This window comes from Oryctolagus cuniculus, chromosome 1, assembly GCF_051225735.1.
Source record: "Oryctolagus cuniculus isolate XC-2025 breed Fujian yellow rabbit chromosome 1, ASM5122573v1, whole genome shotgun sequence".
Lineage (NCBI taxonomy): Eukaryota > Metazoa > Chordata > Mammalia > Lagomorpha > Leporidae > Oryctolagus > Oryctolagus cuniculus.
Genome location: NC_142867.1, coordinates 161,837,367 through 161,850,894, shown reverse-complemented (window position 1 = coordinate 161,850,894; position 13,528 = coordinate 161,837,367). Strand labels below are relative to the sequence as shown.

The following is a 13,528-nucleotide window of genomic DNA, read 5'->3' as shown; positions in this document are numbered from 1 at the left end:
ATCCCAAATGGGCACCAGTTCTAGTCCTGGCTGCTCCCTCTTCCTATCCAGCTCTCTGCTATGGCCTGGGAAAGCAGTAGAAGATGGTCCAAGTCCTTGGGCCCCTGCACCCACGTGGGAGATCCAGAAGAAGCTCCTGGCTTCGTATTAGCTCAACTCCAGCCATTGCGGCCATTTGGGGAGTGAACCAGTGGTTAGAAGACCTTTCTCTCTGTCTTTCCCTCTCACTGTTTGTAACTCTACCTCTCAAATAAATAAATAAAATCTTTTTTTAAAAGAGAGAGAGAGAGATGATCCTCCCTTTGGGGCAGCAGACGGGTACTGTTCTCCTGAACATTAACTGTCACAATAGCTAGGAGAAAGGATGACACTGAAGGGTCTTGCATTGCCAGCGAACACCTATGGCTCAACGGCGTCACACATCACTTTGCTATAATTCATTGGCAATAACGGGCTTGCCTGTCCCTAACCAACCAAAGGGGCTAAGTAGTGCACACTTGCTAGAGACCCAGGAGGCATGAGCATCCTGAAGCATTGGTGAGCAAGAGTAAGTTGCCCCTTAGCAAACATGCACTGGGCACTGGGGGAATGCAGAACAGGATGGGGTCTGCGCCCTTTGGAAACTCACCACAAGGCATGCAAGCCCAGGACCAGAATGCAAAGGAGAACAAGATGCTGGGGTAGAGAAGCACCAGTTGAGAGTGGGGAGAAAGGGAGCTGATGGGAGGATCGGCCTGTTCCAGTGGAAGGAAGTAGACTGCTGGTGCAGGAGAGGCAGGTAAGTGACAACAGGAATGGAGCAGGAGACCAGAGGGCCTTTTGCGTACAGACTATGGAAGTTTGCGTGCCCTTTAGGAAACAGTGCCTTTTATATTAATGTCGCTGCATTTTTATTTTGCTTCAGAAGTTTGGAGAATGTGAAATTAACAAAGAAGCTTATTTTGATGTAAAGAAATCTTGAAATCCAGGCATAGTTTTTTGTGTTACACATGTTCCCTGAGGTTTGTGAAGATCCCTTGTATATCAGACATTGTTTCTTAAAAGAATATGTACCTGTGCCGATTAGAATAAAATAACAAGATCGTCAGAACAATGTGCCTACTATATAACAGGGGATCAGTAAATATGAATGCATGGGTAGGAAGAAAGTCAAAAAATGCATTACACCTTAAGCTTCTATAATTTGTCAAGTTATGATAAAATCTACACTTGCTTTTTTTTTTTTTTTCAAAGGAATTACTGAAGGGAGCTGCTCAGGTGACACCTCAGTAAAATGTCACTGGATTCTGTTTCTTCTTCATCCTTCCCTTCTTCAGCCTTGGGATGTGAATCCTGTTAACACTGCCTCTTGGGTTGGTCCTGCAATTGTTTCTTCTTTCTTTCTTGGTATTTATTTAAGAGGCAGAGGGACAGAGACAAATACGGACAGAGGGAGAGAGCTCCTATGTGTTGGCTCACTCCCCCAAATGCCCACAACAACTGGGGCTGGGCCAGGATGATGCCAGGAGCTGGGAACTCAATCCAGGTTTCCCACATGGAGGGCAGGAGCCCAATAACTTGAGCTATCACCACTGCATCCCAGGGTCTGCTTCAGTAGGAAGCTGGAATGGGGAGCTAGTGCTGGGTACCAAGCCCAGGTATGCTGATGTGGGATGTGGTTGTCCTGCGCAGGATTTTAACCACTGGGCTAAATGCTTGCCCCAGTTCTGAAATGCCTTAGCCAAACTCATTCTTCCTGAATTTTTTCCAGCCCCTTGTGGGTCCCTTAGAGTCTCAGAGCCTTAGGTACTGAATGGAGCTTGCTGATGAGAGCTTGCCCAGTACTTAGCATTTGCGGGCTCCTCGGGGAGAGGGCGTCCTCACCGTTGAATGCAATCTTGAGGACTCAGCAAAAGGGGATCTACTAAAAAAATAACAACTAAGCAAAACCCCCAAACACTGCCTAGGGCTTTAAAGAATACAGAACTTTCCTGCAGAAACGTGCCATGGTCGTCCTGGGCTCTAATTTCATGCCTCATGGGAACAGGATGATCCGAGGGAACAGTAGTCCTGGCTTGGGCTAGTGCTAGCCAGAAGATGCTGAGTGTTTGTACAAAAGCCCAAACAAGAGCCTTGTGGACAGAGCGCACTGGGCACGGCCTCGCCGAGTGTGTGGGAGGGAAGGAATGGAAAAGAATAGGACAAGGTGACTGTATGCACTGTGGGCACCTGGGCTGATGCTTCTTACACCGTCAGGCCACACGAATCACCCTGGGGAATCCCAGGAGCACGCAGACTCTGCCTCAGCAGGCCTGGCTAGAACTTGAACTTCTGTGTCTCTAACGAGCTCTCTGGATGATGCCAAAGCTGTGTTCCTGAGCCACTGTCAGTGCCAAGGGGTTGCAACAACAGCTTCTCTTGCACAAGAAAGGCAGCCCCTTCCTTGTTATTAGAGCCTTACTGCATGGGCCTTTGCCTTGGCCTGTACTTGGGGAGAAGAACCTCCTCTGAGCCCCCTGGGTGAGGATGCTATGCACCCTTTGTCAACCATAGACATTCCACGTCCTTTGTCAGGGATGAGGTTGGGCCTGATCACGTAACCAATCCCAGTGAATTGAACAAAAGGGAAGGCTGGTGGTGGCTTGCAAGCCCCCGGTGGAGACTTGCTGCTCCCTGGCTTTGGAGGCTGCTGGTGAGGATGGGATTCTAGGAGCCGCTGTATTCATCTCGCAAGCCTGAGGAGAGAATGCGCTGGTCCTTCAGTCTTTTCTACCTGCTTCTCCACCGGGCTCTCCCCTGTAGGCACTGCCTTCTCTCGTTGTCCCCCACACACTGGGCTTCCTCAGGGCCCTGTTTTGGCCCCTTTTTCCTTCTTCTTCTCCATTTGGTGGATGGCAGCTCACTGATGGGTCATTAAATCAATGTAGAAGGTTGTGAGCAGGCTTAGAAGAATGGGTAGAGAATCAATGAACATCGAATAGGGCAATAATAGAATTATTCAGGATAACATTTGTTTCTGGTGTGTGGGGTATAAAACACTTTCCAGATTATAGATCTCCACCAAAAAGTTTGAAAGCCACAGATGTATATAATCTGATTTATCCCTATGACTCTCAAAATGCTGCTTCTACTCTCTATGTGTCTGTATCTCCCTATATCTGTTCCAAGCCATGTCTTCAACTGCCTGCTCGCTAGAAAGCTCAGAGCAAGTAAAAATTCAGGCTTGGGTGAGCGGGCTAGCAGTTAAGCTACCATTTGAGATAGTCACATCCCATATCATAGCGCATGGGTTCAAGTCCTGGCTCCACCTCCAATTCCTGGTAATACTCTGGGAGGTAGTTGAGTCTACATGGGACCCACATGGGAGACCTGGAATGAGTTCCTGGCTCCCAGCTTTGGTCTGGTGCAGCCTTGACTATTGTAGGTATTTGGGGAGTGGCCCGGCAGATGTGTGCATTCTCTCTCTCTCTCTCTGTCTCTTCTTTTCTTTGTCCACGTCTGTCAACCTCAATCTGTGTGTTTGTGTGTCTTTCTCTGTTTCCCTCTCTGTGTCTCTCTGCCTCTCAAATAAATAAACTAAACAAGTAAAACATTTTTAAAAGTTAAAGCTAGAGGGGCCGGCACTGTGGCATAGTAGGCTAAGCTTCTGCCTGTGGTGCCGGCATCCCATATGGGTGCCGGTTTGAGTCCTGGCTGCTCCTGATACAGCTCTTTGCTTATGGCCTGGGAAAGCAGTAGAAATGGCTCAAGAGCTTGGGCTCCTGCTCCTGCGTGGGAGACCCGGAAGAAGCTCCTGGCTTCGGATCAGCCCAGCTCTGGCTGTTGTGCCATTTGGGGAATGAACCAGCAGATGTTGGGCCTTTGTCTCTGTCTCTGCCTCTGTGTCTGTAACTCTGCCTCTCAAATAAATAAATAAATATTAAAAAAAAATTAAAGCTACATTCACCACCATCTCTCTCAGGCTTGCCCTGTTCCTGCCCTACTGCGCACTCCAAACCTGCTGCTCCTCCTATGCTCCCTGCATTAGAAGACACGGTTGTCCTCCTACGTAGGTGAACTATAACCCTGGCAGGATTCTTGGTGCTTTCTTCATCCGCCTGTCTCCTTCACACCCAACATTGTCAGCCTCCTGAGTGTGTGGATTTCACTCCTACACACCTTGCCCAAAGGTGTTTTATTTCTCTTTTTTAAAAAAATCTTTATTAATATAAACAGAAGAGATTCCATGTATTTCATGGATAGAATTCTAAGAGGATAACCACACCTGCCTCCCCCGCCCCCGCCCCCGCCTCCGCCCTCGCCCCACCCCCACCCCACCCCCACCTCCGCCCTCGCCCCACCCCCACCCCGCCCCCACCTCCGCCCTCGCCCCACCCCCACCCCGCCCCCACCGCAGGTGTTTGTGAAATGCCTTCTGTTGCTCTGCTTTACATTCTGCCGCCCTGATCCAGCCACTGTCATCTTGCTTCTGGACACTGACGTGGGTTTCCTAACTCACCTCCCAAGATCATCTTCCATTCCTTTCCAATCCATTTTTCCTCCTATGGACATAGGGAGCTAAGAGCCGTGTCACAGCCCTACTTACTGCAAGTCAATAAGCCACCTTGGGCAGACCCTCTGCACTGGGCCCTGAGCCCGTCTCCTGCCCAGCCCTCTTGCCTTGTCCTCTGAGGCCGCCCTCAGCCTCTCAGATGTGGCTGCTCTTTCATGGCTGGGCCTTTCAAGGTGCTTTTCTTCCCAGGAACTCTCTCCTCCCCTTGTCTCGTCCTGTATCCAGCCCTCCACTGTTTGCTGCAGTTTCTTTTTTTTTTTTTTTTTAAATCTATGTATTTGAAAGTTGGAGTTACACAGAGATAGAGGCAAAGACAGAGGCAGAGGCAGAAGCAGAGATAGAGAGGTCTTCCATCCGCTGGTTCACTCCCCAATTGGCCACAAGGGCCGGAGCTGCACCAATCCAAAGCCAGGAGCCAGGAGCTTCCTCCAGGTCTCCCGCGTGGGTGCAGGGGCCCAAGAACTTGGGCCATCTTATACTGCTTTCCCAGGCCTCAGCAGAGAGCTAGATTGGAAGTGGAGCAGCCGGGATGCGAACCAGCGTCCATATGGGATGCCGGCACTGCAGGCAGCGGCCTTACCCACTACACCACAGCTCCGGCCCCTGTTAAAGCTTCAGTAGTCTGTTTGCTCCTTAGGGAGCCCTCCTTGGCTACTGCATAAGATGAGGTTCTTCCAGTATAACACAGGACAACTGTGATTATGAATTTGTTGAATGCCTCTGTTTCCTCTGAGATGCCAGTCTCCACCAAGGCAAGGACTGTCTGCCCACTTCTCCACCTTGGTACCCACAGCCCCAAGCCCAGAGTCTGGAACTTGGCACAGTGGGACAATCACCATGTGTCTGAGTAGACAAAGTAATCTGTTTTCATGCTATTCTTGAAATAATTTTGATGCCCAGTGGTAGTTTTGAACTTTATTTTTTTTTATTTGACAGGCAGAGTTAGACAGTGAGAGAGAGAGAGACAGAGAGAAAGGTCTTCCTTCCGTTGGTTCACCCCTCAAATGGCTGCTACGTTGGTATGCCATGCTGATCCGAAGCCAGGAGCCAGGTGCTTCCTCCTGGTCTCCCATGGGGTGCAGGGCCCAAGCACTTGGGCCATCCTCCACTGCACTCCCTGGCCACAGCAGAGAGCTGGACTGGAAGAGGGGCAACCGGGACAGAATCCAGCGCCCCAACTGGGACTAGAACCCGGTGTGCTGGCACCACAGGCAGAAGATTAGCCAAGTGAGCCACAGCGCCAGCCCCGTAGTTTTGTACTTTTAAAAACCACCTTATTGCCTGAGAGTGGACAGTTGCCATGTGAAATATTCTGGAGGTTTGGGTCCGGTGACCCTCATAGGTAAGGACTCGCAGCTCCAGCTGAAGCTCACACATCTACCAGAAGCGCAGGATCGCCAGGGCTCTGATTCTCATCTGATAGCGAGGTTCCAGCAAGTAGTAGCCCCATCCGAGGCCACATTCACAGGTGTTACTTGGGGACACCTGACACTGTGATTCTCTCTTGCACTGTCACCTGCATCTATAATTTGTCTGTCTCTTCTGCTGCTGGGCCCACGCCAGGCCTGCAAGCAGAGGCGCCTTCAGCAAGGGTGCCGACTTCTGATAATGGAGCCCTCCCTTATTTTCTTTTTCATGCCCTTCAACGTTTATCCCCACTATGTCCCCAGGGGATATTCCAATCATCCCCTTGGCCATGGCCTCTCTTTGAAGTTGAAAATTAAAATGAGGTTTCTCTAGTTGCTTTTCAATAGGACAGTTAAATATTACAGTGTGGTTGACCCCTGCCTCCCAACCCCTGTCCTATTGACGTGAATCTGACTTGTGCTGACCAGCCTGCTGCCCAAACAAACAGGGGGAGCTGCAGGCGGAAGGGGCAGGGGAAAATACATGTTATACTTTAATAAAAAGCAATTTCACATTCTCAGACACTTATCTTGGGGCAGGCCTTGGAGGTCCATGTGCTGCATCTGTAGGCCCTACACCACTGAACCTTACCCAGTGTTCATCTTCTCCACCAACCAGTACGGTAGACAGCGGAAGTGTAGACTCCTTCCTGCTGCAGCTGGTCTTCCTGCGTAGCTCAGATATGGGTAGGTTTCAGGAGTGGATAAAGCCTGGCAAAAAGTTGGGACTCTGGCTGTATCTCTGTCACTTGCCACTCCAGCTCTGCCCAACAGGGAGGGAGCACGAGCCATCCTGCTGCTATCCATGCCACCTGTCAGGTGTGCCTGTCAAACAGGTGCTCATCCCCCCACTAGACCATGGGGAGCCTCTGCTGATGGAGCAACGTCACGTTGCATGCGAACGAAGTCCCTGGTGGTGTTTGCTCTGCTCTGTCCCTTCAACCCTGTAGGAGCCAGAAAAGCTCAGTGGCTGCTGTGTCTTCTTGGCTCCGGGACTGGTACATTGCTGAGGTCCAGGGAACAGCCCCAGGGAAGTCATTATACCCTTAATGATCACTTGGCTTCTGGTCCTCTTTGCTTCACTTCCATTTAATATTTCACAGAGACTCACTCCAGTGTTCTTCCTGTCTCTTTACTTGGCCCTTACTCTTTGCTCTTCGTTCCAGCCACCCCTCTTTCCAGTTGAATGTCTCTGGAGAACTTAGCTCTGTGGCTCTTTCTAGACAGGCCTCCTCTCTGAGGGCAGTGCTCGGCGTATGGAGCTTGAGCGGCCTTGCCTTAGATGGGGAGCCCTGGAGACCGACGTGAGATGGAGACGTGCGTGCAGATGGGGAGCCCACCCTTCGGGACCCGGAAAAGACAGAATCGCGCCAACAGAGAAGTGGACTCACAATGAGGCTGCCCCTCCTGCAGGAACCTCTGGGACTGGGTGGCCCCGGGAGGTGGGGGGTGGGCCCACTTAGACGCCAGGGGCCAGCCTTTGTTGTCCTGATCCGCCAGTTGTGGCCACAGGCTGTCACTTTGGAAGGGGTTTATTCTTGGGCAAGGTAGCTGCCTTCCGTGCAAGGAAGTTCCTGGGGGAACTGTGGAGCTGGCACACTGAGGAGAGGCAGCCACGTGGCAGCTACTGGGGCACAGTAATGCCAGTTGCAGGAGTGTGGAAGGGAGCAAGAAACAGAACCAGCTGATGCCATCTGTGAAAGTCATCCCCGCGGCGTGCGGATGGGTCCAGTGAGCAATCAGGAGCAGATGCCTTCTCTCCAACTCCCGCCCTCCAGCCTCTCTCTCTACTGCCCCCTATGGGTAGAACCTAGCATTGCTGAGCAGCATGTAGGAGAGAGGATGACGGCTTCGTGGCGGCACTCCTGGCACTTCCGCCTCCACGGTCCTGCACGTGAGCTCTTTTTCTAAAGAGGAACAGTGCCCTCGGGTCACTCAGCCCCCAGCTGTGCTTCTCTTACTCATTGACCTTCCGATCAAGCTCTTCTGGACACTGGTTTGCGACCCCTCTAGGAAAATCTGTTCCCTGGCCCCCCAGCTCCAAGGATCCAAATGTCCTTTTCGACTTGCTCCGGGAAGGAGGCTGAGCACGGGCTTCAGTGTTTCAAACCCTGATCACTGCTCCAGCAACTCCATGATGCTGCCCATGGGACCGGGGGACGCCTCCACTGTCCTCTTGAATCATCCGTGGGCACCCGCACCCAGGGCTTCGCATTCCTGGCACATCTGGCCTGTCCTTGCACTCCTCGGGGCTGGCTCTTGCACCTGTCACTCCGATTCCTCTTTTGTTTCCACCCCTGCTACCCCCACCCTCTGGACAGGCTGAGCTATAAAGGCCAGGCCATTGGTCGACAGCACGCAGCTCGGCAAGCAGTGTCTCATGGAAGAAAAATTCCCCTGGGACGGACCAAAGCTCCAAGTGGAACCATTTTCCCTTTGTATGGATTTGTGCGTGTGTGTGTGTGTTTTGAGTATTGATGTAATCAGAGCTTGGCAAGAAGGTCACATTTTTCTGTTTTCCTAAGAAAGGCTGCAATCCTTTCAGCAAATGAGTAGATAGTACTGAAGCCAATAATCATTCAGTCAATTAAGATCCTGGGGGCCGGGGGCCAGCGCTTTGGCACAGTGAGTTAAAGCCCTGGCCTGTGGTGCCAGCATCCCATGTGGATGCTGGTTCAAGTCCCAGTTGCTTCACTTCTGATCCAGCTCCCTGCTAATGTACCTGGGAGAGCAGCAGAAGATGGCCCAAGTGCCTGGGCCCCTGTACCTTTGTGGGAGACTTGGAGGAAGCTCCTGGCTCCTGGCCTTGGATTGGCTCAGCTCTGGCCATTGTGACCATCTGGGGAGTAAACCAGCACTTGGAAAACTCTCTCTTTCTCTCTCTCTGTAACTCTGTCTTTCAAGTAAATAAAATAAATCTTTTTAAAAAATATCCAGGACCCAAATTGTGGAAATATGGATTGAGGTCTGCAACGCTCTCCAACTTCAGGATAGAGTGGGCTGGTGCAGGAGGAGGAGCCTGATGAGGTCAGGGTGTAGCCGCAGGGGCCCCGGGCTGGGTCCCACTGCCTCCAGCTGATGTGAGTGAGGGAGTATTACTACAAACTGTGGTCTGCGCAAAGATAAGCATTCTAAGTGCTGACGCAGAGTGCACCAAGTGACAAAACACATTTAAAAGGTGGGAAAGTGAACACATGCGTGTGTGCACATGCACACACACACCAGCATCGGTTGCCCGCACAGAGAAATACCTGTCCTGGGTGGGCAGGGGCCAGAAGATTTGCCCGAAAGAAGAAGGGGCTGGGGAAGGGAGACAGAGAACACCTGGTGGCCCTCCAGCTGTGGACTGCAGAGAGAGACAGAGAGAGAGAGAGAGAGAAAGAGAGAGAAAGAGAGAGAGAGGTCTTCCATCTGCTGGTTTACTCCCCAGACAGCTTCTTTTTGCTGGTCTCTGTTGCTTCTGTTGCTGGCTTCTTTTACGAAGTTGGGGGTGGTGCTTCCAGGTGTGAAGCCACCTGGGAATGAGATGGCACCCCTACAAGTTCCACGTGGAGCTCAATATCCATATTTCATGGTGTTCCCCTTAGGGCCTGGATGAAGCAGATACATCCCAGGAGAGGGGGCATTTTGATTGACAAGTAGGAGGACAGAAATACTTGGAGGCAGTGGCTTGCAAGTGCTTCCAGCTCAAAAAGACCTAAATCAGCTTCCTGTCCAGGCACCCACATCACCATTGCTTATGGGCCATCGTGAGGTTGCAGGGCTCTGTAGCCCAAAGGCTCTGTGGCTTCAGCCATGGACAGGGAAAGCTCCACGAGTTCATTGCCTTCCTCTAGCTTCGAGATCATCACAGTTGGAGTCCCCCTGTCTCTGTACCAACCCCTCAGAACTCCCAGCCCATGAGCAGGTTCCCTCCGTCAGCAGCCTTGCAAGCACTCTTGTCACTGCTGAATGCAAATGATCAAGACACCACCAGCAGCTGCCCCTGCTCTGCTGATCCTTCTAGGTCAAAACAAGAGTGCCAGGAGCCCAGAGCTAAGGCGCCTGGCGTCCTTGCCTCCGCCCTGCTGACCAAAATTTACTGAGCCTTCTGGGTGCCAGTTCCAAGGGCGTGTCACATCCAAGCCTCTATGGTGCTCTCATTTTCAGAGAAAACTGGGGTCCGAGGCAGCGAGATGACACTGGGTAAGGGAGGGGCAGGGTCAGGTTTGGAAAACAGATACATAATGAGAAGATTATTATGTTGAAAAACCTTTCATTCATTATGATCATGTGAAGGAATGAGTCTCATTCGATATTCAGGCAGATTGCTGTTTTATTTTATTTTTCCGTTCTTGGCTTTGCTCTGTTGTTGTATTTTGGCTTTAACATGTCTCCAACACCTCTGGAACACGTGTTTTCTTCCACTGCTCCCCCTTCTTGTAGCCAACAGAGAACAAATCTCAGCCTTTGGCAGGCAACAGAATCAAACTAGGATTTAATAGCATTGTTTTGTATTCGTTGTATCTATTTGCATAGTTACATCCCACCTATGGCAAGTAATCTGCTTTTCTCCTTGCAGTAGAGACAAGAAGGCTCCTTTTCAAATAAACTTGAGGGACCTGTGTTGTGGTGTAGTAGGTTAAGCTACCATCTGCGGCACCAGCATCCCATATGGGCGCCAGTTCAAGTCCTGGCTGTTCCACTTCCAATCCAGCTTACTGCTAATGCCTCTAGGAAAGAAGCAGAGGATGGCTCAAGTGCTTGGGCCCCTGCCACCCATGGGACAGGATAAAGCTTCTGGCTTTTTAAAGATTTATGTATTTAATTGTTTGTTTATTTGAAAGGCAGAGTTAGAGAGGGAGGGAGAGGGAGAGGGAGAGGGAGAGAGAGAGAGAGAGAGAGAATCTTCCCTCTGCTGGTTCACTTCCCAAATGGCCACAACACCAAATTGAGGAGCCCATAACTCCATCTGGGTCTCCCATGTAGGTGCAGGAGCCCAAGTACTTGGGCCATCTTCCACTGCTTTCCCCGGGCACATTAGCAGGGAGCTGGATATGAAGTGGAGCAGCCGGGATTCCAAGCAGCACTCATGGGAGCCGGCATCACAGGCGATGGCTTCACCTGCTGTGGCCCAGCGCTGGCCCCTGCAAAATGTTTCAGAACATCTCCGAGCCTAAGTTTGCTTAGATGAGATGAAGACCCACCTTACAAGCTTGTTGTGAAGATCCAAGGTGTTGACCTCGCGAGTCGGGAGAATCCAGAGTACCTGGGACGTAGTAAGCACTGAGTGAGTACTGCACGGTGTAGGCGTCATCACACAGACGCGTGGCAGTCAGAGAACATGCGCCTGTGGAGCCCTGTGCCTTTTGAGCAAAGGCAGGCTGGTGGAGCAAAGACAAGCAGGGCCGTGACTTTTCAACATAGATTAACTGGGAAAAGCTCCACCGCGCCTGTGCTGTTCTAAGGAACTGCAGAGATGGGGGCGTGTTTGCTGTGATGGATGGCTAGTCACACCTAGTTTTTCTTTTTCTTTCTTTTCTTTATTTATTCATTTTTTTGACAGGAAGAGGGGACAGTGAGAGAGAGAGAGACAGAGAGAAAGGTCTTCCTTTTACTGTTGGTTCACCCTCCAATGGCTGCCGTGGCCGGCGCGCTGTGGCCGGTGCACCGCGGCCAGCGCACCGTGCTGGTCTGAAGCCAGGAGCCAGGTGCTTCTCCTGGTCTCCCATGGGGTGCAGGGCCCAAGCACTTGGGCCATCCTCCACTGCACTCCCTGGCCACAACAGAGAGCTGGCCTGGAAGAGGGGCAACCGGGACAGAATGCAGCGCCCCAACCGGGACTAGAACCCGGTGTGCCGGCGCCGCAAGGCGGAGGATTAGCCTAGTGAGCCGCGGCGCCGGCCCACACCTAGTTTTTCTTAATATTCAGATTATGTTTGTGACTATAAGGAGCTTAGAGTCTGAGTCCATGCTTCCCAGCCACCCCTCCCACAGGCGCCCCCGGGAAGTTGAGAAGAGGACTGGAGTTGTGGCGACGGCCTCCGTAATTATTTGCCAAGCACAAAGCTTTTTAAAAACCCAAGGGCTTTTAGAGCATGCATTTTACTCACGGGGGTATAGTGCCAAGGAGTTAAAAATTAGAGGCTATCTTCTAAAACATCCAAATGTCTGGGAATACAAAGTGGGATCAAAGGTATTGAGGTAAACCTTTAAACAAGCTGGGGGAACCTTTTAGTGTAATCACAGAGTTCCAATAGAAATCCACTGTGATTGCCCCACTGGGGAATTTTGGAGGGCAAAGCCCTTAGGAGCTACGGGTCATCACAGACTGAAATGCAGATCACCTGAACGCGCAGGTGTGAGGTATTCATGCTCAAAGCATTGGTGAACTTTCTAAGAAGGAGAGTGACGGAGCACATCCCTGGACACTTAAGATAGCAGGATTCCCAAGAACACAACACGACAAGCGTGCAAAGATGGTTGGCTCAGGATTTGTCACTTCGAGAGCAACAGGCAACAATGGGATGATTTAGGGCCCTGTGCACCTCAGGCCAGCAGCAGCAGCACCAGTGAACTTGTTAAAAAGGCACCTCCTCTGGCCCCACCGCGGAGAGGGTGACCTTCAGAGGATCCAGGGATGTTGAGCCTCCAGCTGGGGAGAGAGGGATTGTCGTTTCATGCATCACATCTGTCTAAAAGTAATTCTGCCCAACGAGGACCACAGACAAAAGGAACTGTCGAACATCGTTTGCTCCCTTTTTGGTCTTCCCTTTGCATCCTGAAGAAAACAAATACAGTAGCCTTCCAGGCCCCAGGAGGACAGGTGTAGCCTACAACGCCAAGTTCTTTAGGGAAACCAGTTTCCAGGTGTCCGGGGCTCAACTGACCATGAAAACCCTGCATCTTTGTTCTAGCAACTCCAGGGCAGCAGCTCCAGATGGAGGATCTGCCACAGAAGCAGAGCCACGCTCAGAAGCTTGGTCACTCTGTCGTGGCTGGTTATCCACAGCCCACACGAACCGCAGGAAGACGGGACATGCAACTGGAAGGTGAGCAAGGAGGGGGAGGGGCCGTGCTTAGTGTGGCTGTGGGAAGAGAGCAGAGCTGGGCACCGCAGTTCTCGCTCTGCTGGCTCTGTGACCTGTTCACTAATGGCTTTGTCTCTTCCTGCCTCTGGGCCTTAGTAAGTTACGAGAACAGATGCCCTGGTAATGGTAGCCTGGTACCGCAAATGCCACCAGGGAAACTGCCTTGATTCACCATGTGCCCCAGGGCACAGTGCTGGGGGCACACATGACCCACAGGCATTGAGTTTGCTCTCAAGACTACGCTGGGCTTGCTAATCCTGGGAAATCAGCCCAAAAGAAAGAGACAGGGATGACTACTGGGATGGTCAGGGTCACGACTTGGGAGGAACTGAACCGAAATGGGATCAAGGAAAGAGAATGAGGTCTGGATAGTTCTGGTGTGTTCCACTGACAGCCCAAGAGTAACTGTTCGGCTGAAAGTTACAGAAACTCATATTCAACAAGTACTTATTAAGTCCCCGCTGCATGCCAGGCACCAGTCTAAGAGGCACTTTTGACTTTCAGTAAACAAAACAAGCACA

The 13,528-nt window shown here is 51.4% G+C and overlaps 2 long non-coding RNA genes across 4 annotated transcripts in view; one reads left to right on the top strand and one right to left on the bottom strand.

The window, feature by feature from the left end:
• Window positions 1–13,528, top strand: part of LOC103348213 (uncharacterized) — a 65,132-nt gene that overhangs the window by 7,546 nt on the left and 44,058 nt on the right. For all 3 annotated transcript variants that reach the window (XR_016237134.1, XR_016237140.1, XR_016237154.1), the window contains exon 2: window positions 12,834–12,968. This is a non-coding gene — a long non-coding RNA (uncharacterized LOC103348213). The remainder of the gene's footprint in view (window positions 1–12,833; window positions 12,969–13,528) is intronic.
• LOC149128726 (uncharacterized) lies at window positions 8,403–11,340 on the bottom strand. Its single transcript, XR_016213504.1, has 2 exons — window positions 11,124–11,340; window positions 8,403–10,118 (listed from the first exon to the last, which is right to left on the bottom strand). It is a non-coding gene; the product is annotated as an uncharacterized LOC149128726 (long non-coding RNA).